At 42.2% G+C, this 27,281-nt stretch overlaps 1 protein-coding gene across 1 annotated transcript in view; it reads right to left on the bottom strand.

Annotated features, from left to right (window-relative positions):
• The window catches only part of NEDD4 (NEDD4 E3 ubiquitin protein ligase), a 582,598-nt gene that overhangs the window by 441,492 nt on the left and 113,825 nt on the right, over positions 1–27,281 (bottom strand). The gene's annotated exons all lie outside the window — the stretch shown is intronic.

The raw sequence follows: 27,281 nt of genomic DNA, 5'->3' as shown, positions 1-27,281 counted from the left end.
TTCACAGTTAGTATTGCTCTTGCTGTTAAAGGAATCGGAGGGATCACAAATAGTAGGTCTTTGTTCCACAGTATGGTAAATGCTTCTATTGCTAGTGCCTGGTTGGTTAGTCTCTTGGAACAATATTAGTTCAGTTCGTGATTCAAAGGTGATGCAAAAATAGGTCTATAAATCAGAGTTCCCCATAGGTCGAAGAGGGATGGTAAAGTGTCTTCATTTAGTGACCATTTGTGGGGCTGAAGTTGATGGCTCAACCTGTCTGCTAGTATATGTTTCCTTGGAAGACAGCTGAGAGCTGCATTCTGCTTTTCATTGCTAAACTCCAAATGCTTAATGCTTCTTTGTTGTAGTTACACAATGTTAGGTTCCATATTAGGAGTTACCACCCAGGAAAAAGATCTGGGTGTCATAGTTGATATTACATTGAAATAGTCAGCTAAGTGTGCTGTGGCGGTCAAAAAAGCAAACAGAATGACAAAACAGAGAATGTCATAATGCCTCTGTATTGCTCAGTGGTTAGACCGCACCTTTAATACTGTGTGCAATTCTGGTCACTGTGTCTCAAAAAAAAGATATAGTTGCACTGGAGAAAGTACAGAAAAGAGTGACCAAAATGATAAAGAGCATGGAAAGGCTAAAGAGATTAGAGCTGGCTTTTGCCTGCTTCTGACTAGCTATTTAAAACAAACACAAAACCACAATAAAAAATATACCCCAATATTTATTATTTGGATATATTACTCACATTTTGAATAAGAAAATCTATCTAGGGGGAGGTACAAGTAAAGTGGCAACATACATCCTGAGGCTGTATGCAGCTTGACATAGAATAAGATACATAACATTTTCCAAACTTTAAATCATTATTAATGCCAACTGCACTGAGATAAACCCTAAGGGAGTCTTGTCTTTAGACCAGACTCTGAAAATGTAAAAGGTATTCAAGGTCTAGTGCCTCTCTCTCACACCATTTATTTATTTTATTTACAGTAATTTGAAGTCTGCCTATTACCATGCTCTGTTTTAGAGAGATTACAAACACAGGTAATGAAACATAAGTATAAACTGTTTTACAGCAATAATAAAAAAAAAAAACCACAAAGTAAAACCTTGACAATGACATAGAAATAGACAATGAAATATCATTGACATGTTAAAAATTTTTTATAATTAAGTTAAAACATTAAGCAAAATTAGCAAAAGCCTCATGAAACAAGTTCCCTAAAACTTTTGTAATCCTCAATCTTGCGGATTATCAAAGGAAGACTGTTCCAAAGGCTAGGTGCTGCTAGGGAGAACGCATTCAGTAAGAGCAATGTCAACCTCAGTAGCACACTATTGTTCAGTGCCAATTCTTGACATATGTAAAGCAGCAACATGGAGTTCTCTTCACACCTTTGCAGCTCATTACTGTTTGGACAAACAAGGACGACAAGATTCATTTTACGGACAATCTGTCTTAAAGAACTTGTTTCCAGTTTAATCCCAACTCCTTCTACATCCAATCTGCTGTGATCTTTGGCTGCCTCATTTTCAACAATATTATTTCACCGTTGCTTCACTACAAAATGACTCAGCCTCTAGCTTGCTAATCACCCATATGTGAGGACTAGCATCCTGCTTGTCCTGGTATAAAGCAAAATTGCTTACCTTGTAATAGGTGCTATCCCAGGACAGCAGGATATAGTCCTCACAGAACCCACCTGCCACCCCACGGAGTTGGGTCCGATACGTTTTATTATTTTATTTTTTGCTAATGCTTATTGTTACATACGAGACTGAAGAGAGACCCCTGTGGCAGAGAATATCATGGCATGCTCACTGGCCTCACAGGGCCAGTCAAAGGTTTCTAGAAACTTTGACCGAAAGTTTTCCGCAATAGGGCTCCAACAATGATGTCACCCATATGTGAGGACTAGCATCCTGCTTGTCCTGGGATAATGTAATAAATGAATGCCACCTTGTTGTATGCATTAGTGGCTTGCTGGACTGAACAATATGCTTACCGACAACATTTTGGTCATTCTTCTTTATAGGTTTCATGCTGTAAGTTTTAGAGAAAAGACGGGACAGCGAGGGAGGGGGGGATTACAGGGGTTCTTTATTTGATAACTGTATTGGCCTCAAAGTTTTGATGTACCACTTTGCTTGTTTATCTTGGACAATAAAAAAATTTACATTAAAAAAATGCATTATGGAATTAACACGCGCAATAACACTAGTGCACGGTGCAAATGCAAATTTCGGGAAGAGGGCGGGATTAGGGAGGAGTTTGGGCAGAATTTATAGAAATGAGGGGTAATCTCACATCATACGGTAGCATGCGTTATGCTATCGCACAGTTTTAATACCGGAAGTAACTACCATTAAGCTAGGGTGAGTTAACATAGTACAACATTTCACCTTTGCGAGACTTTCCTCACTCCAAATGACATCAAATCTTCACTGAGGTGCAGTGTGCTGTTCGTACATCTCACTCTGCATGTAAAACTGACCCCTAAACCACCACCTCAATTCAACTTATTACCTGGCCCTGCTATAGAGATATAAATACTTGACTACTATGAGGGCCTTATAGATAGGCACACTCTCTCTCTTTGGAATTATCATGGGACATGAAAAGTTTACTGCATCACGTGATACTACTGATGCGAAGCAATATGTTATCGTGTGGTGTAGTAAATCTAAAATTTCCATAAACATGCCCCTTTTTCTTAGTGCGGGTGTTATCCATGCATTATCGCATTTTGATGAATCTAGGGGTTAGATTACAAGCCCTCTGGGGAACAGGGAAATACCTACAGTACCTGAATGCAATCCACTTTTAAGTACCAAAAAGCAGAATATATATAAATGTAGCCTTAGGACCATTCCCCTGAATAACAACCCAGGCCCACATCTGGACAGCTTCCTGACACAGGAGTTATGAGCCTGTTCCTCCCTGCTTGTTCATGTAAAATGTAGCTACCTGCCTGTCTGTAATGATGTGGAAAATCCAAACAGTATGAGGACAATTTTGTTAGTTAACTTATCTCTCTGAAAGCCTTTACAGCCTACAGTATCACCCTTAGCATTAGGAAATTTATATAATGGAGCTTATCCTAAACAGACTAAAGACATTTAGTGTGTAAAGCCACTGTCTACATGAGCTCCCCATCCCACGATGGATGTATCCGTGGTTAGGACAATTTGAATTGGAGAATTTTGGAAGGCGATTCCTCTGGTCAAATTTGATTGAATCAGTCACCAAGAGTCCTTCAGCTGCTGGGTGATCTGGCTGCTGTATCAAAGATCTTGAGTGGCCTGTGGCTGTAGAGTCCATTGGGCTTGTGTCTCATATGGAGATGTGTCAAGAAAATGATGTGTACAGTTATGCCATGACACCCAAAACCTCTTCTTGTCCTATACAGATGCCTGCTGATTTTTTTTTTCCTGCACACATCAATCATTGTGATGATCCTTTCTTGCTTTTCCCTGAGTTATATCTATCATAGTTCCTATAATTTCAAATGAGATGATGGATTAAAATGTGATTTGGGATAACTTATGAAAACAATAGCAACTCCAACATCTAGATATTTTACTCACCAATTCCATAACACCTTCTTGAGATGTGCTCTTCACCAACAAAATGTGCAGGTATAAAAATACATATGACCCCCAATTTGCACAAGTGCAAAAAAACCACAGCAAAATGATTTGTGACTACATGTGGCACTGATATTAGGCCTATTGGTGGTATACAATATTAGAGGTGGTGTTTCCCTCTTATAAACTTGAAACATTTCCTGTGACTTGGAAATCTCTCTGTGTGGGTGAAAGCATCTTTCTCATCCAAAGAATAGAGCCAATCCCTTTTTTTTTCCAGGAAGGGAATAAAGGTACCCAGGGAAACCATCTTGAACTTTTTCTTTATGAGGAATCCATTCAAAATCCTTAGGTCTAGGATGGGACAGAATCCCCCCTCTTTCTTTGGATTAAGAAGTGCTTGGAAAAAACCCTGCCCTCTTTCCCCTAGTGGAACACTTTCGACCACATAGTCTCTAAGAAGGAGAACAGTTCCTTTTGTAGCAGTTCCTAATGTTCAGAAGCAGACAGAGTTTCTTAGAGGGCAATTTGTTAGGGTTTCCAATAAATGTATTCTATATCCATTTCTGATTATGCTGAGAACCCATTTGAAGGTCTTCTGGGCTAATGGTTTATGTACAGCTTCCTCCAAAGGTAAATTCTCTGGCATAAATACTGGGATCATGGCTTTGCTGTCTTGGATGTAATCAAAACCCCATCCTAGATTTCGGACCCCATCCTAGATTTCGGCTCACATATTGTGGCTTTAGGGCCCTCTACTATCTGGAGTGAAAGTGAGATCTATTACAGATGAGAATGAGAAGACATAGGACAGAAGGGTCTCCTTGGTGTCCCACTTCAGTACCTCCTAGATGAGGATGGCGAGTTTGGCATGGCAGTAGAGAGAGAATAGTATAGTGGTCTTTAATATGAGCAACTGTGTTAGGACTCACCATCAGCAACGCCTGCCTCCCAAGCAACAGATCTCCCGGTCCCCCACCTCCATGCCATGTTCCTTGGTTTTCTTCTTCTCCTGCCTAGCCTGTTGAGTTCTTGTGGTTCCTCTGTCGGAAATTCATCGATAAAGTGTTGATTCATCAATTCAACATCCCTATGGAAATCGTGACACCTGCACTTACCATATCTTCGGTCTCTAGAGTACACTTACCTGGAAGGGTTTCTAGGGTCGCTGTGCCCTTGCTCATGCACACCGGCCTCCTACATCGGGAACATATTCAACTTTACATCCTGCCCAAGGCTAATGATGCAGAAGATGCCAATGAACCAGTGTCTGCAATCCAACGTTGCTTAGATCATTTTTCCATTTCCTCCTCAAAAATGGTCAATGCCAATACCACTCCCCATGGAAAGCAGGAGGAATGGACACATCTTCCTAGGTAACTGAAGATAGCTGTCATCTGTGCCTTTAGGAGGCTGTTGCCATTCCGGTGAACTACTCTCTCTATGGAATACTTCATGGAATTTATGGCCACAGTCAGAATCTCCCCACTCCCAGCACAGCACACAGATAGGAACAGAATCTTCTTAGTTTACACCCTATGCCTGGCAGAGGTACTGCTCAATGATAGTACCAACTGAGCAGAATCCTTTGCTTTTATTGGATGGGAAGTGGGGGGGGGGGGGGGGGGGGGCGGCGATGGCTAGCTAGACAATGGTCTGCTTCCCAGGCCTCAATGATTCCTCAATGTCAATGCACCACCACTGTCAAGTGCAGCTTCTGGAACCTTCAAAGCCAATGCCTCAGATGCTGATGCGCTGGACTTCCCAAAAAACTTTTCCATGAGCTCCAGGGAAAAACATCCTCTGGGAATCATTTTCCTACAAATATAACACACAGAGGTCATGGTCATCCCACAGGCAGAGTACATATCTGCCATGGGGATCCGTGATAGGCGTGATGCATCTGCACTGAGAGCACCTGTTGAAACTGCTGCCCTTTTCCCTTTTTGAGGCACTGGCTGAAAAGAAATCAAGCAACTTGATTTTAAAAAAACTGACCAATGATGCACTGATGCTAAGCCATCTGGCAATCAATAAAAATTTTTAAGAAAAACTTGAACAAGACTGAAAAACTTACCATAAACCTAAGTAGGATGAGAAGATGAACTGAGAGTCCCCATACTAAAAACACGAAAGTTTAAAAATTCTCTCAGAGAAAATCATATAACCTTTTGCTCCTGTGGAAAACTTAAAACTGAAGGCACCCTGCGTGATGCCCATAATGTGGGGTGGCATGAATATGCTCAGCAGAGTATGATAAAAGCTTCTAGGAGCTTTGAAGAAATCTTCACTAGCCAGGGTCTGTTGGACAATGTTACCCACCCCTCCTGTGGGAACTTCACAGCCTGTTTGTCCCCAAAGAATTAAAATAATAAACTGCCAACTGGGGCATAAGGATTCTCCCACACTCAAAACCATGGTATTTGCTAGGAACTAAAGTTGGGGATTAAGTATTGGAGCCCTTGAAAAATGAGGCATACCTCTGTCCTGTGAGGAGAGATCCTATCCTTCCTGCCAAATGTTAAGTCTAACATGGACTGAATCTATAGGGGAGAAGGCATTTGCATCCTTTCCTGCTTTCACAGTCTGCGTCTACAAGTGAAAAGGGGAATTGGCAATCTTCCCTGATGTTGCAAAGTTCAAGACAGTCTGAATCTATATAGCAAAACGAAATCGCATTTTCCTGCTGCTGCAGAACTCAAGACAATCAGCACTGCTTCATATAACATGGTATCAGATTCAGCAATGCATAATGCTTGATGTTAATTGTGACGATATTGTCAATATTTGATAGATTCAGCAGGTATGAGTACTTTACAAAGCTTGATAACATGACATCCTCAAAGAATTAGCTTAAATTCCTCACTGCACAATGTTAATATCCATAAAGAGACATCACTGCACAATGTAAATAAGTTACCTCTGTAAATTTTTACGCTACTATCCTTATTTCCTTCCTCTCCCAGTTCTACAACCTTGTTTTATTGTAACTTTTGCTTCCGTTGCACTTGTTAAAAGAACAGTTTTTGCACCCCCTGTTATATGTAAACCGGCATGATATGATCTTATCATGAATGCCGGTATAGAAAAACCTTAAATAAATAAATAAATAAATAAATAAATTATTTAACAAAAACAACTTTACATTTTTTGACATGATAAAAGGAGTATCATACCTTGTTATGTACTTTTGAAATAAAGAACAAAGAAGGAAGAGTTTTCTGTGAAATTGATTATAGGATGCCATCTAGAGGCCATTTTAGAAAATCTGTACAAGGTTGAAGGAATCTTCATTTCCCTTCAGTGATCTTTACTGCTCCCCTTTCCCAGATGTAAACAGCCTCACTTACTCGGATATTTTCTTCAGAAGACTCCTGGGCTGTCTGAGTTCTCTACCTCCTAGACAATCAGCAACATAGAGAAACTGCACTGCAAGTCAGGGAGATGAAGAGTCATTCTATATACTGCTCCTTCTCCTATTCCCAGGATGTGCTGGTTTTTTTTTTTTTTGTTTTTTTTTAATTCTTTATTTATCATTTTCCATAGATACAAACTTATCATGTTTGCATACAAGAAAAAGCGTAGATAGAACATAGAAATAGTTATACAATTATTTTTTTAAACATTTCAATGTCATTTTATCTATACCACTAATCATATCAAACAACATGGAGAGCAATGTTTTAGTGAACAAAATTCCAAAGGGGAGTTTCCTTAGAAATATAATTAACCATAATACATAAACCTGTATATATAACTATCTGTTTACCTTAATTGGACACAGGGGACGACTTTGGGATCTGCTCCTGAGCCAAGAAATTTTTTAGCTGTTCAGGTATAAAGAAGATATATAGGTCTTCCTGTTTTTTAATCACACATTTGTATGGAAAGCGTAAAGTAAATGTATATCCCTTAGAAATAACATCTTGGCGAAACGAGGATGTGCTGTTTGGTACCCTGGGACATGAGGGTAGGTGCTAGAGCAGAAAGTGGAACTCCTCAGCTCTGTTCCAGGGACTACACAGCACCCTGGACAAGCATTGCCATCAAAAGCCCCTGAAGGCAAAACGATTACCAGTATGGTTAAAAAGGGAGGTGAAAGAGACTATTTTAGTCAAAAGATCTTAATTCAAAAATTGGAAAAAGGATCCACCAGAAGAAAATAGGATACAGAATAATCATTAGCAAAATAAATGTTAAGACATTGATAAGACAGGCTAAGAGAAAATTTGAAAAGAAGTTGGCCATAGAGGCAAAGTCTCACAGTAAAAACTTGAAAAATTATATCAGATACTGTTAATAACAAATAAATAAATAAAAATGATTATACATAAAAAATGATTATACAAAAAAAAAAAAAGCTGAAAGCCTGCAAGGGAGTCTGTTGCACCGTTGGATGATCAAGGGGTTAAAGGGGCACTTAGAAAAGGTAAGGCCATCATGGAAAGATTAAACAATTTCTTTGCTTCAGTATTTTCTGAAGAGGATATTAAAGATACACCCGTTCCGGAGAAGGTTTTCATGGATGAACTGATCAGCTGAACCAAATCATGGTGACTGACAAACTGAAGAGTAGTAAATCACCTGGACCAGATGGTATAAACCCCAGGGTTCCGAAAGAACTAAAAAATGAAATTTCAGACCTATTAGTAAAAACTTATAAGCTATCATTAAAATCATCTGATGTACCTGAAGATTGGAAGATGGCCAATGTAACTCCTATAATTAAAAAGAGATGCAGGGGGTGATCCAGGAAGCTATAGACCGGTAAGCCTGACTTCAGTGCCAGGAAAAATTGTGGAAACTGTTATAAAGAATATAACTGAGAGGTAATGAGAAAGCAAAATTAACACTTAAGTCTGGTCCCCTGTTGTAGCAATCTAATAGAGGTAAAGTAAAATAAAAATATACACACACACACCATTCGAGTAAGCTGATGTGTGTGTGGGAGTTCTTCGGACTGCATCATACAATTCCCTGGATTCTACTCTTCATTTCCTTTGTGGTATGCTTGCTTAAATAGCCATGTTTTAAAACTTTTTCTGAATGCTTTGATGTCTCTTTGTGTTCTGATTTCTAAAGGCATTGTGTTCCATATTATAGGTCCAGCCAGGGATAGGGCCCTATCCCTCACTTGAGTTAGTCTGGCTGTTTTTACTGAGGGAATAGTTAGTAGGGCTTTGTTTGCTGATCTCAAGTTTCTATTATGGACGTGTACGTGAAGGGCTGTGTTCAGCCATTCTGCCTTTTCGTGTATTAATTTATGTATGGTGCAAATTGTCTTGTATTGAATTCTTTGTTCAATGGGTAGCCAGTGTAGTTCAATTAGGGTTTTGGTGATATGGTCTCTTACTTTTACCAGTTAAAATTCTTGCGGCTGTGTTTTGTAATACCTGTAGTGGTCTTATCGTGGTGTGGGGTAATCCTAGTAGAAGGGCATTACAGTAATCAGTGCTTGAAAAAATTAATGCTTGTAGTACTGACCGGAAGTAATTTGGTGTTAGTAGTGGTTTAAGTCTTCTGAGAGTCATAAGTTTGGCGTAACCTTCTCTTACTTTTAGAGATATATGTTTCATACTTAGTTCCGTATCGATAATCACTCCAAGGTTTCGTACTTTCTCTGCTAGTTGTATTTTTTGGTTGTTATTGATTGTGATTGGGTTTTGAATAATTGTGATGTTTTTTCGTTCAAGATGTAGGAATTCTGTTTTCTCTATGTTAATAACTAATTCCATCTGGTTTAAGAGCTGTTTTATTATATCTAGATACATGTTGGCTAAGGTTAATGTTTCCTCAATTGAGTCATTAATTGGAAGTATTAACTGAATATCGTCAGCATATATGTAGTGTGAGATGCCCAGACCAGCTAGCAGGTGGCATAACGGCAGCATGTATATGTTGAATAGTGTGGCAGATAGGGCTGATCCCTGCGGAACTCCTGTTTGAAGGTTTATTCTTTCTGACATTGTTTTTTGATTTGCACTTGGAAATATCTGTTATTTAGGTATGATTTGAACCATTTGATTGTTGTGTTGCATAGTCCTATTTCTTCTAATCTATTTAATAGGATATCATGATTTACTGTATCGAATGCTGCTGATAGGTCCAGCATTACTAAAATATAATGTTTACCATTGTCGAAACCTCTCATGATGTTGTCTGTTAGCGTAAGTAGTAGTGTTTCAGTGCTATAGTTTTTGCGAAATCCATGTTGTGATGGGTTCAGAATATTGTTGTCCTGATTTTGTACGGTTTTTTCTATTAATTTAGCAATTAGTGGTAAGTTTGATACTGGTCTATAATTGCTCAGGGTGAATGGATCGCTGTTCTTTTTTTTTCAAAATTGGTTTTACTATTGCTCCTTTTAGTGAATCTGGCATGTTTCCTTCATTTAATGATAGATTAATGATTTTTGTTAAAGTCGGAGAGGTTGTGGTGGCTAGTTTTTTTATATCTGTGGTGGGTATTGTGTCATACGCATGTGGGGCAGGGTTTCGTTTTTTTAGCATCGATTCAACTTCTATTTCGGATATTTCACTGAATGTCTCCCATTGTTTAACGTCTCTTTTTTGCATTTTGATGTTTTGTTTAGTTATTTTTGGAATCTTAGTTTTTAAGTTCGTAATTTTGTCATTAAAAAATGTAGCTATTTCATTACATCTATTTACTGGAAGGTTTTGTGAAGAGTCGGCTGTATCATTTGTGAGATTTTTTTACTATGGTAAACAGGGCTCTTGGGTTGTTTGCAAATTTCGTTATTTTCATACTATAATATTGTTTCTTTGCATTGAGAATTATTTGTTTATAGTAGGCTAGTTGCTTTCTGTATTTAGTCAGGTTTTCAGTTGTTTTATTTTTTTTCCATTCTTTTTCTTTTTTCCTCAGATTTCTTTTGATTGCCTTTATCTTTTCGTTATGCCAGGGGTTTGTTTCTTTGGGTTTCGTGATGCTCATGTATTTAATTGGGTTTATCTCATCTGCTAAGTTTTTGGTTGTTTGCATCCATGCTGTTGTGGCCGAGTCGCAGTTGGTGCAATCTATTTCGGCTAATTTTTCTTCTAGTTTGTCTTTTAGGTTGTCTATGTTAAAAGGTGGGCGATATTCAAATTCAGTTGGTTCTCTTGTTTGAGCCACTGGTTGTTCGGTATGTTTGATAGCGGATTCTATTAGGAAGTGGTCTGACCATGGTCAGAATCATTTAATCCGAAAGATTAAATGATTTCTTTGCTTCGGTGTTTACTGAAGAGGATGTTGGGGAGGTACCCGTAATGGAGAAGGTTTTCATGGGTAATGATTCAGATGGACTGAATCAAATCACGGTGAACCTAGAAGATGTGGTAGGCCTGATTGACAAACTGAAGAGTAGTAAATCACCTGGACCGGATGGTATACACCCCAGAGTTCTGAAGGAACTAAAAAATGAAATTTCAGACCTATTAGTAAAAATTTGTAACTTATCATTAAAATCATCCATTGTACCTGAAGACTGGAGGATAGCAAATGTAACCCCAATATTTAAAAAGGGCTCCAGGGGCGATCCGGGAAACTACAGACCGGTTAGCCTGACTTCAGTGCCAGGAAAAATAGTGGAAAGTGTTCTAAACATCAAAATCACAGAACATATAGAAAGACATGGTTTAATGGAACAAAGTCAGCATGGCTTTACCCAGGGCAAGTCTTGCCTCACTAATCTGCTTCACTTTTTTGAAGGAGTTAATAAACATGTGGATAAAGGTGAACCAGTAGATATAGTATACTTGGATTTTCAGAAGGCGTTTGACAAAGTTCCTCATGAGAGGCTTCTAGGAAAAGTAAAAAGTCATGGGATAGGTGGCGATGTCCTTTCGTGGATTGCAAACTGGCTAAAAGACAGGAAACAGAGAGTAGGATTAAATGGGCAATTTTCTCAGTGGAAGGGAGTGGACAGTGGAGTACCTCAGGGTTCTGTGTTGGGACCCTTACTGTTCAATATATTTATAAATGATCTGGAAAGAAATACGACGAGTGAGATAATCAAATTGCAGATGACACAAAATTGTGCAGAGTAGTTAAATCACAAGCAGATTGTGATAAATTGCAGGAAGACCTTGTGAGACTGGAAAATTGGGCATCGAAATGGCAGATGAAATTTAATGTGGATAAGTGCAAGGTGATGCATATAGGGAAAAATAACCCATGCTATAATTACACGATGTTGGGTTCCATATTAGGTGCTACAACCCAAGAAAGAGATCTAGGTGTCATAGTGGATAACACATTGAAATCGTCGGTTCAGTGTGCTGCGGCAGTCAAAAAAGCAAACAGAATGTTGGGAATTATTAGAAAAGGAATGATGAATAAAACGGAAAATGTCATAATGCCTCTGTATCGCTCCATGGTGAGACCGCACCTTGAATACTGTGTACAATTCTGGTCGCCGCATCTCAAAAAAGATATAATTGCGATGGAGAAGGTACAGAGAAGGGCTACCAAAATGATAAGGGGAATGGAACAACTCCCCTATGAGGAAAGACTAAAGAGGTTAGGACTTTTCAGCTTGGAGAAGAGACGACTGAGGGGGGATATGATAGAGGTGTTTAAAATCATGAGAGGTCTAGAACGGGTAGATGTGAATCGGTTATTTACTCTTTCGGATAGTAGAAGGACTAGGGGACACTCCATGAAGTTAGCATGGGGCACATTTAAAACTAATCGGAGAAAGTTCTTTTTACTCAACGCACAATTAAACTCTGGAATTTGTTGCCAGAGAATGTGGTTCGTGCAGTTAGTATAGCTGTGTTTAAAAAAGGATTGGATAAGTTCTTGGAGGAGAAGTCCATTACCTGCTATTAAGTTCACTTAGAGAATAGCCACTGCCATTAGCAATGGTTACATGGAATAGACTTAGTTTTTGGGTACTTGCCAGGTTCTTATGGCCTGGATTGGCCACTGTTGGAAACAGGATGCTGGGCTTGATGGACCCTTGGTCTGACCCAGTATGGCATTTTCTTATGTTCTTATGGTATCGGTATATATTCTGTTTTAATGTGTTCTAGTTGTCTGTTTTATAAAATGATAAATCTAGAGAGTGTCCTGCTTTGTGGGTTGGCTTGTCAGTAATTAGGGTGAATCCTAGTGCTGTCATGAAATCTATCAGTGTTTGACAGGTGTTGGATAAGGGGTGCATATCCATGTGTAGGTTGAAGTCACCTAGTACCTGTAATAGGTGTTATCCCAGGGCAGCAGGATGTAGTCCTCACATATGGATGACGTCACTGGACAGAGCACTATCACAGAAAACTTTCTGTCAAAGTTTCTAGAAACCTTTGACTGGCACACTGAGCATGCCCCGCATGCCATGATTCTTCGAGCCACAGGGGTCTCCCCCCTTCAGTCTCGTTTGTAGCAATAAGCGTTAACAAAAATAAAATAATACGTGTCAGAACCAACTCCACAGGATGGCGGGTGGGTTTTGTGAGGATCCTGCTGTCCTGGGATAACATCTATTACAGGTAAGCAATTTTGCTTTATCCGAGGACAAGCAGGATGATAGTCCTCACATATGGGTGATTAGCAAGCTACAGGCTGAGTCATATTTGTTATGGACCAACAGCGTACAGCTTGTGCAACAGGCACAACAACTGGTGTACTGTTGGAAAAAATGAGGCAGCCTGAAAATCACAGCAGGTTGGATGTGGAAGGAGTTGGAATCATACTGGAAATAAGTTCTTTAAGACAGATTGTCCAAAGGCTGAATCTTGTCGTCCTTCCTTGTCCAGGCAGTAATGAGCTGCAAATGTGTGAAGAGAGCTCCATTTGCAGCCTTGCAGATGTCAGCAATCGTTAATGAACGATGGTGTGCTACTGAGGTTGCCATTGCTCTTACTGAGTGTGCTTTTACTCATCTCTGGAGAGAAAGGCCTGCTTTTTCATAACAGAAGTCTATACAATCTGCTAACCAGTTAGAGTGTTTGTTTGACCACTGCCTTACCCAGTTTGTTTTTGTCAAAAGAAACAAAGAGCTGGGTGGAGTTCCTATAGACTTTAGTGCGTTCTAGATAATATGCTAATGCGCGTTTACAGTCTAAGGTGTGTAAAACTCTTTCGCCTTGCTGCGAGTAAGGTCTTAGAAAGAATGTGGGCAAATTTATAGACTGATTCAAGTGGAAGTCAGTAACACCTTGGGAAGGAATTTAGGGTGAGTACAGAGTACCACTCAGTCATGTAGGAACCTGGTATAGGGTGAGTATGTTACAAGTGCTTGTAACTCACTAACTCTTCTAGCAGATGTAATAGCTACTAGGAAGAGAACTTTCCATGTAAGAAATTTAACATCGCAAGAATCTATGGGCTCAAAAAGAGAAAGCATGAGCCTTGTTAGTACTACATTAAGGTCCCATTGTGTGACTGGTGGCCACAAAGGGGGTTTAAGCTGAATTAAACCTCTCATAAATCTACTGACAAGGGGTTGTACTAATATCGGGGCATCCCCTACTCCCTTGTGGGATAGCACTCAGGTGTACCCTTACCGATGAAGTCTGTAGACTAGAGTCTGAAAGGTGCCAGAGATGGTCTAAAAAGATGAGGTGGGGCAGGAAAAGGGGTCAATACTTTTCTGCGTGCACCACATAGTGAATCTTTTCCACTTACAACGATAAGATTTTCGTGAAGCTATAAGCACTTGAGACACATTAGTTGAAAGATTGAGTGGTCGTAGGATCAAGCTTTCAACATCCAGGCTGTGAGGGATAGGGTTTGAAGGTTGGGGTGGCGCAATCTGCCCTGATCCTGAGTTATGAGAATGGGTGCTGTGCCCAGGCGAATTGGTTCCCTTAACGAGAGGTTGAGAAGTATTGGACGCCATACTTGTCGAGGCCAATACGGGGCTATGAGTATCCTTGACCCTATGTCCTATTGTAGCTTCACTAGAGGTTTGGTTATTAGCGGTATCGGGGGATACGCGTATAGAAGACCTGAGTTCCAGGGGCAAGCAAAGGTGTCCTCGGCTAACTGGTTTCTCTGTTTATGCAGGGAGCAGAATCTGTCCACTTTGTAATTCAGTTCTGATGCAAAGAGGACTATTGTTGGTTGATCCCAATGTTGAAAGATTCTGGTCGTTACCGCTAGGTCCAGGGACCACTTGTGGGAATGGAACTGACGACTGAGGTGATATGCAACTACGTTGTGTATGCCTGCTAGGTAAGTGGCCCGGAGAAACATGGAATATGCTATTGCCCATTCCCAAATCTGTGCGACTTCCTGGCAAAGGAGGTAAGAGCCGGTACCTCCCTGTTTGTTCAAGTACCATATGGCAACTGTGTTGTCTGTTTGTATGAGAACAGTCTTGTGTGAAAGGCAGTTCTTGAACGCATATAAAGCATAATGTATAGCTCAAAGCTCTAGGAAGTTTGTTTGAAACATTGCTTCTAGCTTTGTCCAAGTACCTTGAGTCTGAAGATTGCTCACATGTGCTCCCCAACCTAAAGTGAATGCATCTGTAGTTAAGGTCATTTGTGGAACTGGTTGCTGAAATAGTAGACCTGTTAGAAAGTTGTTCGTCCACCAGTGGAGCGATGAACGTAACTGGTGGGTTATGTGAATCGGAGATGATAGCGGTTGAATGGCTTGGAGCCATTGTGATCTTAAAGTCCATTGCGTTACTCTCATGGCTAGTCTGGTAGTCTGGCCATTGGGGTGACGTGGTTGTGGAAGCCATGTGGCCCAGCAGAGTTAGAAACTGATGGGCCGTATCTGTTTTTGCACGCAGAGATGTCACTAATTTGGAGTGTGTGTCTGCGCGGTCTTTTGGTAGGAAGGATTTTGACACGGTGGTGTTCAATTCTGCTCTGATGAAATGTAGGAGGCGAGATGGTATGAGATGGGATTTTTGGTAATTGATTAGAAATCCCAATGAGTGAAGCAGGTTGCTTGTGAGTTTGAGAGAGTCGAGAACTCCTTGTTTCGACTGGTGTTTGATGAGCCAGTCGTCCAGATAAGGAAAGACATGTATGCTTTTCTTGCATAAGTGGGCCGCCGCCACTGCTAGGTACTTTGTGAACACTCGGGGTGCCAAGGCAAGACTGAATGGTAGAACCTGATATTGAAAATGTTGATGACCCACCAAGAAGTGCAGGAACTTGTGATGAAGAGGGAATACTGGAATGTGAGCGTAAGCATCTTGAAGATCCAGAGAACAGAGCCAACTGCTTGAAGAAGGGGAAGCATGGTGCCTAAGGAAACCATCCTGAATTTTTCTTTCCGTAGGAATATGTTGAGATTTCGGAGGTCTAAGATGGGACGTAGGCCTCCTGTTTTCTTTGGAATGAGAAAATAGCGGGAGTAGAATCCTCTGCCCTGCTGAGGTCGGGGAACTGGTTCCATGGCCCTGGCTCTCAGGAGGGTGGATAATTCTGTTTGCAGAAAAGTGGTATGATCCTTGTGAACCCAAAGAGACTTTGGTGGAGAGTCTTTGGGCATTGTGAGAAAATCTAGATGGTAATCTTGTGTTATTATGGATAGTACCCATTGATCTGTGGTGATGTTTGATCAATTGGGTACAAAGGAGATTCGGCCCCCAACTTGTTTATCCGGGATTGGGTTCATGGAGTGGCTGCTGTTCTCTGGCTGGTTTTCAAAACCCCAATGCTGGGCCTGTCTGAGGGGGAGGCTGAGGTCTAGATGGCCTTGTTTGCCTGGATTGACCTCTCTGGGATGGCCTTGTCTTACCACGAGGTGCAGGAGGATAATACCTTTGTGGTCTGTGGTAGTACTTTCTGGCTGAACGTTTTGCAGAAGATGAAGTCTCTAATGGAACAGTAGAAAGCTGTCACAGTGTCTCATTATGTTCCTTGAGCTGTGCAACAGCATCTTGTACCTTCTCTCCAAAAAGATTGTCCCCAGTACAAGGCAGGTCTGCCAATTTGTCCTGAACCTCAGGCCAGAGGTCAGTCGCCTTTAGCCAAGCCCATCTACAGGTGCTAAGCCCTGTTGCTGCCATTCTGGAAGATGTTTCAAAGCAGTCATAGGCTGCACGTACTTTGTGCTTACCTGCTTCCAGGCTCTTATAGATAATATTATTGAAAGCATCTTAGTGTTGCTGAGGCAGAGATTCAGACAACTCTTGCATCTGTTTCTATAAATGTTGTTGGTATTGCATCATATATAATTGGTATGATGCAGTTTGGAGACAAGCATGGAACCTTGGAACATTTTCCGCCCAAGACCATCTAAGAATTTTTGTTCCTTGCCAGGAGGTGTGAATGAATGAGGGCAGATTCTTTTTGATCTTTCTTGGCCAGACTCCACTACTACAGACTGGTGTGGGAGTTGAGGCCTTTGAAAACCTGGTATGTGTTGGACTAAGTAAGTGGCGTCAGTCCGCTTGTTCACTGGTGGAATTGAACAAGGATGCTCCCACAGTCTATGCTGGAGATCAATGAGGACTTCATGCACTGCTATGGCAAATACCTCTTTGGGGGGATCTACAAATTGTAGAACTTCCAGAGTTTTTTGCCTCGTGTCTTCCTCAGTTACCAACTGGAAAGGAATTGTATATGACATGTCTTTTACGAAATTGGAAAAAAGAGAGGTCCTCAGGTGGTGACTTCCTCCTTTCTTCTGGTGGAGACGGCTCTGATAATACATCTTCCGAGGAAGAATCTGTGTCCACATCATCCCAGGTGTCTGATAAAATACCCATGGAGGAGTGGAGTGAGGGATAAAAAATGACTTCGAAGGATGTAAAGGTACCAATGGTTTTGTCGGTGGCATCGATGGATGTTGAGGAGGAATCGATGGCACCGATGGAGTAATCGGACGCCTCGGTTGAGAAATTCCCGATAGTCCCGCTATTGGTTCAGGCATCGGTGAATTATCTGAGGCATCGTCATCCAGAGGATCCGGAATTGGTATTGGTTGGCTCAGATGGTAGTAGTGGCATCAGGAGGGCAACGATCAGGGCATCGAGTTTAGCGAGTATCGGTGCAAACACAGATGGATCCGGCATCGGCACCAATGGATGAAGATCTTTTAGAGCTTCTCACTGCCTGGCAGATGAATCCGTCCAGTTCCTCCCTTATAGCTGGTGAGGTCAGAGCAGCTATAGAGGGTGGCAGAGAAGGTGGAACTGGCTCTTCCACAGGTCCCTGTGTTGGCGCAGTATCTGGCACAGATATCTGTGGGGATCGCCTTGGAGAAGGAGGCATCGAAGGAGTCGACAGCTCTTCTACTCTGGTCCTCTTCGGTGGCGGCTCGATGGGCATTGAAGCCACTCCCAGAATCGAGCCAACATTGGGGGTAGAAGTCTGTCGATGTCGGTGCCGATGCTTTTCACGATGTTCGGTGCCTTTCTTTTTCAAGCACCGAGGTTGATTTAATCGATGTCTGAGACTGAGTCGGGGATGGTCGGTCACCGCAGCCATCAGGACGCCGCTTGGTCTTAATTATCAACTTTTTAGCCGCTCCTGCCGGTGACGACTGTGTCGATGTCGACATTTATCGAAGTAGCTGAATATGAAAGAGTCTTTCCATCTTTTCCAGACGAGCCCATTTGCCTTTGGCTGTCATCTCAGCACACTGTGGACATGTTGAGACATTATGTCCTTCGCCCAAACACAAGACACACTCAACATGAGGGTCTGTAATGGACATTGTGCAAGGACAATTTGGGCATTTTTTAAACCCCGTTGTCATTCTGAAGGAGGGACAGCCGTCGACGGCTTTATGACAAGAAAAATCGGAATGGTATCAACCGCAACAAAAATGTACTCTCTGATTGATGGAAAATGGGAGACCCCTATGAAGGGGATTAAATTTGAGAATTTTTCAACTTTTTCCATGAAGAAAAGAATGTGTGAATTATCACACAGGGCTCCTTCACCGCGAGGCTAACTGCAGCGTGGAAAAAAGAAGACTGAAGGGAGACCCCTGTGGCTCGAGGGATCATGGCATGCTGGGCTTGCTCAGTGGGCTCAGTGTGCCAGTCAAAAGTTTCTAGAAACTCTGACAGAAAGTTTTCCATGATAGGGCTCCGTCCAGTGACGTCACCAATATGTGAGGACTATTATCCTGCTTGTCCTGGGATAACTTATAAACAAACCTAGAGCCTTTGCACTGGCACATGCACATTCCCAGTCGGCCCCACAATGCTCCCACCCCTGCTACAGCACAAGTTTCCTTTTTTGCCAGGGCAACCCATTCTGAAGACTGAGTACCATGGGGCCTGCTGGGAGCGTGCATGCACGAATGCAAAGGCCCTGAGTTTGTTCAGGGAAAGTTCTTGCTGCCAAGAGGAGACGACCTAGAGGAAGAAACTGGTTCCAAGCTTATGTGGCAGCAGTATCTGCAATGCTTGCCCCTTTTTTTCGGTCCTTCAGCATCCTCCCAGCTTAGTGCCCTGGATAGGAGCATTTTTTACCCGCTTGTATCAACAGCCTTGCTCAAGACTCTGAATTGCCATACAGAAAATGTGAAAGGAGCCACCACCCAGTGACCAGGCAAGCTGTAAATGCTTTCCGATGGAGGTGAACCTGGGGGGCAGAGGAAGAGGGATAAATGCTGAGATGGAAAAGTGATGAGGTGGTGAATGCAAGAAGGGTGAATTCTGGGAAAGAGACAAGAAGAAAAAGGTGTTTGGGTTTTTTTGTTGAACAAAACTGAAAAGTGAACAAAAATATCTCCTCTTGTACTATTTCCTTGAATTTGTAATAAAGCAAAATTGCTTACCTGTAATAGGTGTTATCCCAGGACAGCAGGATGTAGTCCTCACATATGGGTGACGTCACTGGACGGAGCCCTATCACGGAAAATTGTCAACGTTTCTAGAAACTTTTGACTGGCACACTGAGCATGCCCAGCATGCCATGATCCCTCAAGCCACAGGGATCTCCCTTTAGTCTCGTTTGTCGCAATATGCGTTAGCAAAAATAAAATAATAAAACATTTCGGACCCAACTCCGTGGGCTGGCGGGTGGGTTTCATGAGGACTACATTCTGCTGTCCTGGGATAACACCTATTAAAGGTAAGCAATTTTGCTTTATCCCAGGACAAGCAGGATGATAGTCCTCACATATGGGTGATTAGCAAGCTACAGGCTGAGTCATCTTTGTTGTGGTCCAACAATGTACAACTTATGCAAAAGGCACAACTGGTGGAAAAGATGAGGCAGCCTGAAATCACAGCAGGTTGGATGTGGAAGGAGTTGCGATTATACTGGAAATAAGTTCTTTAAAACAGATTGTCCATAGGCGGAGTCTTGTCGTCCTTCTTTGTCCAAGCAGTAGTGTGCTGCAAAGGTATGAAGAGAACTCCATGTTGCAGCTTTACAAATCTCAGCAATTTGTACTGAACGATAGTGTGCTACTGAGGTTGACACTGTTCTTACTCGTCCTTGGAGAGGAAGACCTGCTTTTTCATAACAGAATTCTATACAATCTGCTAGCCAGTTGAAGAGAGTTTGCTTGCCCACAGCTTTACCCGGATTGTTTTTGTCAAAAGAAACAAAGAGCTGGGTGGATTTTCTATGGACTGCTATGCGGTCTAGGTAATATGCAAGTGCACGTTTACAGTCTAAAGTGTGCAAAGCCCTCTTCGCTTGGTGAGAGTGAGATCTTGGAAAGAAAGTGGGCAAGACTATGGACTGATTCAAGTGGAAATCAGTAACTACCTTGGGAAGGAATTTAGGGTGAGTGAGGAGTACCACTCGGTCATGTAGGAACCTGGCATGGGGTGAGTATGTAACAAGTGCTTGCAACTCACTAACCCTTCGAACAGATGTAATAGCTATTACGTCCCATTCTGTGACTGTTGGCCGAAACGGGGGGTTAATTTGAATTAAACCTCTCATAAACCTACTGACAAGGGGTTGCGCTGATATCGGGGCATCCCCTACTCCCTTATGGAAAGCTGAGATAGCACTAAGGTGTACCCTTACTGATGAAGTCTGTAGACCAGAGTCTGAAAGGTGCCAGAGATAGTCTAGTAAAGATGATGTGGGGCAGGAAAAGGGGTCAATACTTTTCTGTGTGCACCATGTGGTGAATCTTTTCCATTTACAACGATAGGATTTTCGTGTGGAAGGTTTTCGTGAAGCTACTAGCACCTGAGAGACATTAGTTGAAAGATCGAGTGGTCGTAGGATCAAGCTTTCAACATCCAGGCTGTGAGGGTTAGGGATTGAAGGTTGGGGTGGCGCAACCTGCCCTGATCCTGAGTTATGAGAGTTGGTGCTGTGCCCAGGCAAATTGGTTCCGTGATCGAGAGGTCGAGTAGTATGGGGAACCATACTTGCCGAGGCCAATACGGGGTTATGAGTATCATTGACCCTTTGTCTTGTTGTAGCTGCACTAGAGTTTTGGTTATGAGCAGTATCGGGGGATATGCATATAGAAGATCTGAGTTCCAGGGGCGAGCAAAGGCGTCCTTGGCTAACTGGTTTCTCTGGGTGTGGAGGGAGCAGAATTTGTTCACTTTGTGATTCAGCTCGGATGCAAAGAGGTCCATGGTTGGTTGACCCCAACGGTGGAATATCTTGGTTGCTACTAAAGGATCTAGAGACCACTCGTGAAGTTGGAATTGGCGACTGAGGTGGTCTGCAACTATGTTGTGTATGCCTGCCAGATAAGTGGCCCGGAGAAACATGGAATGCGTCAGGGCCCAGTCCCAAATCTGTACGGCTTCTTGGCAAAGGAGATACGAACCCGTATCTCCCTGTTTGTTGAGGTACCACATGGCAACTGTGTTGTCTGTTTGTATGAGAACAGTCTTGTGTGAAAGGCAGTCCTATGCATAGAGAGCATAACGTATAGCTAGAAATTCTAGGAAGTTGATTTGAAAGGTTGCTTTGAGTTTTGTCCAAGTACCTTGAGTCTGAAGATTTTCTACATGTGCTCCCCAGCCTAAGATGGATGCATATGTAGTTAAGGCGACTTGTGGAACTGGTTGCTGGAAAGGTTGGCCTATGAGCAAGTTGTTCGAATTCGCCCGCCAGAGGAGAGATGAACGTAACTGGTGGATTATGTTTATTGGAGACGACAGTGGTTGAATGGCTTGGAGCCACTGTGATCTCAATGTCCATTGTGTCGTTCTCATGGCTAATCGGGCCAGGGGAGTGACGTGGACCGTGGAAGCCATGTGGCCTAACAGAGTAAGGAACTGATGGGCTGTAGCCCTTTGTTTTGTACGCAGCGATGTCGCTAGTCTGGAAAGCGTGACTGCATGGTCCTTTGGGAGGAAGGCTTTCAATATGGTTGTGTTCAATTCTGCTCCGATAAACTGCAGGAGATGACACGGTATGAGGTGGGATTTTTGATAGTTGATTAGAAATCCCAATGAATGAAGCAGATTGATTGTGAGCTTGAGAGAGTTGAGAGCTCCTTGGCTTGACTTCTTTTTGATGAGCCAGTCATCCAGATAAGGAAAAACATGTATGCTTTCCTTGCGTAAATGGGCCACTGCCACCACTAGGCACTCGGGGTGCAGAAGCCAGTCCAAATGGCAAAACCCGGTATTGGTAATGTTGATGACCCACTAGGAAGCGCAGGTACTTGCCGTGAGGAGGGAAAAACTGGAATGTGAGCATAAGCGTCTTGAAGATCCAGAGAACAGAGCCAATATCCTGTTTGAAGAAGAGGAAGCATGGTACCTAAGGATACCATTCGGAATTTTTCCTTCCGTAGAAATTTGTTGAGATTTCAGAGGTCTAAGATGGGTCGTAGTCCTCCTGTTTTCTTTGGAATGAGAAAATAGCGGGAGTAGGGAGACCAGGATGGCTACCGACCTGTAAAGACGTGAAAGCTGAGGCTCCCGGTTCTCGAAGAAATTCGAGCTTATTCACTTGAAATCATTACTTTGGACAAGAAAATGCCTCATACAAAGAGGAAAGCTCGCGTGCGAGATTTTACCTCTACTTCGGAGCAAGATACCCGACAACCGAGGATTGAAGCAGCTTTCGCGAGGATGCCGACGATCCACCTGGAAGCAGAAGTCACTGGGGTCAGTAAGGAGCAGCTGCTGAGCCCCTTGACGCTAGAGACATCTTTAAGCCCAGGTGCACCAACAGTTCCAGATCCACCGACGGGACGGACTGGTTTTGTGAACAACTCGCCAGATACTAGTGGGAACCAGAGAAGAGAGGAGGAACCCTTTTCGGCGAACCCAGGGGAACTGGGTTCCAGGACCCACTTTGAAACAGCACAACATCGCACGGAACATTGAAAGAGTGGAGAAGGCCTTACGGAGGTAGGAACTGTGAAGGAGAATAATATAACCCTATTTAGTACCACTCCAACCCTTGCACTTTCTTTGGAAGAAATTAGAAATATATTACTGGTGATGCAGAAATCAATAAATTCATTAACTGTAACGGTTCAAGAAGCGATAACAAAAACCCATGCTGCAGAAGAGAAAATGATTAATATGGAGAAACAACTTGGAATAATGGAAGTCAAAGTAAAAGAAATCGAGAATGTGCAAATAAATCTGATTAAGTCAGAAAAAGTGTTTGAAAATAAAATGGAGATTTATGAAAATCAGGCTAAAAGGGCAAATTTGAGAATCTTAAATTTCCCAAAAACCAAATTAATGACGCCAATGGAATTATTTAAGAGTTATCTCTTAAATATATTAAAATTTAAGCCTGAAGAAATACCTGCAATATCAACAATGTACTATCTGCTTCAGATTATTGCAAGAAGAAACGTCTCGATTGGAAAATCAAGAAGAAGCAAATCTAAATTTATCTGACTTTCTTGAGAAATCCTTTGAAATGGAAATAAGCTTAAGGGCAACGTTATTTGTGCAGTTCTCTTTTTTGACCGAAAGAGATAAAGTTTTGAAATACTATTTTCGATACCAGAAGTTAAAGTTTTATGGATACCAATTCAGATTCTTCCGGACATTGCACGAATAACACAGTCAAAGAGGAAATAATTTCAGGCAATGAGAGGGAGGTGACAAATAGGGGAGTTAAATTCATCTTGTGTTTTCCTTGCCGTTGTATTTTGCTTTGTTGTGACACTAAGTATGTATTTAACGATCCAATGCAACTTCGTGCTTATTTAGATTCTTCTTCATGATCCTAAAATCCCCCTAAAGGAAAGTTGAGACGACAGTTACAGGTCTGACATGTTTGATAAAAATGAATTTCCTTAAATGTATCTGCTATATTTCTTTTCTTGGTCTCTCCTATTTCCTTTAAGATGATTCAATGTGTGCATGACCAGATATTGCAAATAGGGATATTCTTGGGGAAATTACTTTTAAATATATTTGTTTGTTATCTGGATTATATGTAATTACATTGTAAATGTTCCTGTTAAAATGTTAAAAATGCAATAAAATATAAATATGAAAAAAAAAGAAAATAGCGGGAGTAGAATCCTCTGCCCTGCTGAGGTCAAGGAACTGGTTCCTCTGCCCTGCTGAGGTTGGGGAACTGGTTCCACAGCCCTGGCTCTCAGCAGGGTGGACAATTCTGTATGCAGAAGAGTGGTATGATCTCTGTGTATCCAAAGAGATTTTGAAGGAGAGTATTTTGGCTGTGTGAGAAAATCCAGATGGTATCCATGTGCTATGATGGACAGAACCCATTGATCTATGGTTATGGCTGACCAGGTAGGTAGAAAATAGGAAACCCAGCCACCGACTGGCAAGTTTAGATTCGGGTTTGTGGAGAGGCTACTGTTCCTTGGAATTACTTCGAAAACCAGATGCCTGGCCTGTCTGGGGGGGGGGGGGGGGAGGCTGAGGTCTGGATGTTTTGTTTTCTCTTGATTGACCTCTTTGTGACGGTCTGGATGTTCTACCACGAGAAGGAAGCAGATAGTATCTACGTGGTCTGTAGAAAGGTTTCCTTATATCCTTTCCGAAGGAGCTTCTTATGGAAAATGGAGTTTCCGCTGGTATCATTGATAGTTGGCATAAAGTCTCGCTGTGATCTTTTAACTGTGCCACTGCCGCTTGCACCTTGTCACCAAACAGGTTTTCACCTGTGCAGGGTACATCTGCTAATTTCTCCTGAATCTCAGGCCTGAGGTCAGAAGCTTTAAGCCATGCCCATCTACGAGCGCTGATACCAGTTGCTGCCATTCTAGAGGAGGTTTCAAATGAATCATAGGCAGTCCGGACCTCATGCTTTCCAGCTTCTAGACCCTTATGAATGATGGAATTGACAGAGTCTTGATATTGTTGTGGAAGGGTTTCTGAAAAGTCTAGCATCTGCTTCCACAAGTTCTGCTGGTATTATGTCATATAGAGCTGATACGAGGCAATACGAGATAACAAGAGTGAACCCTGGAACATCTTGCGACCTAAGGTGCCTAGGAATTTTTGTTCCTTTCCAGGAGGCGTAGAAGAATGTGGTTTAATTCTTTTTGACCGCTTCTGCGCAGACTCTACCACCAACTGATGTGGGAGCTGTGGCTTTTGAAATCCAGGGATATATTGTACTAAATAAGTGGCATCTGTTCATTTATTTACAGGTGGCATTGTGCATGGATATTCCCAAAGGCGTCTTTGGAGATCAACCAGAACCTCATGTACAGGTATGGCCACAATCTCTTTAGGTGCTTCAACAAATTGAAGGACTTCTAAGGTTTTATGTCTAGTGTCCTCTTCAGTGGCCAGTTGAAAAGGGATCATCTCAGACATCTCTTTTATAAAGTTAGAGAAGGAGAGATCTTCTGGAGGTGATTTTCTCCTTTCCTCTTGTGGTGATGATTCCGACAAGATGTCTTCAGTGGAGGAATTGGAATCCACATCCTCCCAGGTGTCCGAGAACGTATGTGGACGTGGACTAGCAGGAGGAATGGAAAATGGTATCGATGAAGACTTGATTTTTTATGGTCCCATCAATGATTTTTGTTTCTTTTTATGTGGCACCGATGGTGTTGGAATAGGCATCGATAGAATTGGTGATGAAATCGAGCCTCTCGAGCCCGAGAGACCCGACGGACCTGGCATCGGCTTGGAGTCGGTGGATTCCGAATCTGAAGGGTACGGAATCAGCACCAGTGGATCCGATCGCTTGATTGGTGTCTTCGGCCTCAATGGCACCGGTTGAGTCGGTAAGGCACCAAGCAAGGAATCGAGTCGAGACAGTAACGGTTGAAGCATCGACACCTCTGGAGTCAGTGGAGATATGGGAACCAGCACCAGCGGATGGAGGTCACGGAGGGCATCAACTATTGCCTGGCAGATAAATCCATCAGTTCCTCCCTGATAGCTGAAGCAGACAGAGCAGCTATAGAGGGTGGCAGAGGAGGCAAAACTGGCTGTACTACAGGTCCCTGTGGGGGCTCAGTAACCGGCACCGATGTCAGTGGGGCTTGCCTCTGTTCTGGAGTCGATGGCATCGAAGGTTCTTCGATCCTGGGCTTTTTTGCGGGTGGGTCGATGGGAATTGAACTCACCCCTGGATCAGGTAATTCTCGACGAATCTGATGACGGTGCTTTTCTTGGTGTTCTCTTTTTTCAAGTACCAATGTAGACTTCGTCGATTCCTTCGATGGAGTCGGGGATAGTGCATCCCCACTACCCCCATGCACTTGGCGGGTTTTATGAATTACCTTCTTTGTAACTCTTGCCGGTGGCGACTAAGTCGATCACTATGGAACAAGAGGTGTTCCATTTTATCTAGACGGGCCCGTCTAACTTTAGAAGTCTTCTCGGCGCACTGAGGACATGATGAGACTTTGTGTCTGGGGCAGAGGCAAAGAACACATTCGATATGTGGATCGGTTATAGACATAGTACGGGGGCAATTCAGGCATTTTTTAAAGCCAGTTGCCATTGTAAAAGGCCGGACAGCCGTTGACGGCCTGCGGGTACCGAAAACGTAAAGGAACGGTATCAACCGGAAATATAATTTTATGTCACCGATCTATGGAAAAAAGTTACCCGAGACTGGGAGACCCCAATGAAGGGATTTTTTTTTTTTTTTTGAGAAATTAGATTTTCCGTGAGGAAAAATTGTGTGGAGACATACAGGGCTCCTTAATCGCAAGGCTAACTGCAGCATGGAAAAAAGAAGACTGAAGGGAGACCCCTGTGGCTAGAGGGATCATGGCATGCTGGGCATGCTCAGTGTGCCAGTCAAAAGTTTCTAGAAACTTTGACAGAAAGTTTTCAGTGATAGGGCTCCATCCAGTGATGTCACCCATATGTGAGAACCATCATCCTGCTTGTCCTGGGATAATACTAATAATGCTCATTATATAGCACCCTTGAAGTACAGGATTCTTTGAAATATAATTCATATAATTACAAAAGTAGTGTAGATGCCATTAATCCACTTGAATGTGCAACGGTCAATGAAAAAAATAAAAGGCGATATCTTTTTACTGGATTAGCTTAATGCATTTCTTGAATAGCTTTTGGGTGTTACACTCCAGCAGGTCAGATTTTGTTTTGACATGATGATGAGAGTAACTTTTGAAAGTTTTTAAAGAAATTAATTAAGCTAGTCTAATATAAAATGAATAATAATTTCTGGTGACATTTCATACTTTTAGCAACGTACATGCAATCCAATATGAAATACCAAGAGCCTCGATTCTGAAAAGTCTTGAGTAAATATAAATAAACTATTTGCATATGTTTAACCTGCAGTATTTTTTCTCATGCTGAAGGAAAAAAAATATTTCGGCTTGGTTGGGGAATATCTGGCTATGTCCTATGGAAATTAAGGACTAGGCATAATTTTTTGCCCATTACTGAA

This window comes from Rhinatrema bivittatum, chromosome 13 (genome assembly GCF_901001135.1).
Source record: "Rhinatrema bivittatum chromosome 13, aRhiBiv1.1, whole genome shotgun sequence".
Classification (NCBI taxonomy): Eukaryota; Metazoa; Chordata; class Amphibia; order Gymnophiona; family Rhinatrematidae; genus Rhinatrema; species Rhinatrema bivittatum.
Note: the sequence above shows the minus strand (reverse complement) of the source record. Positions and strands in the feature narration are given on the sequence as shown.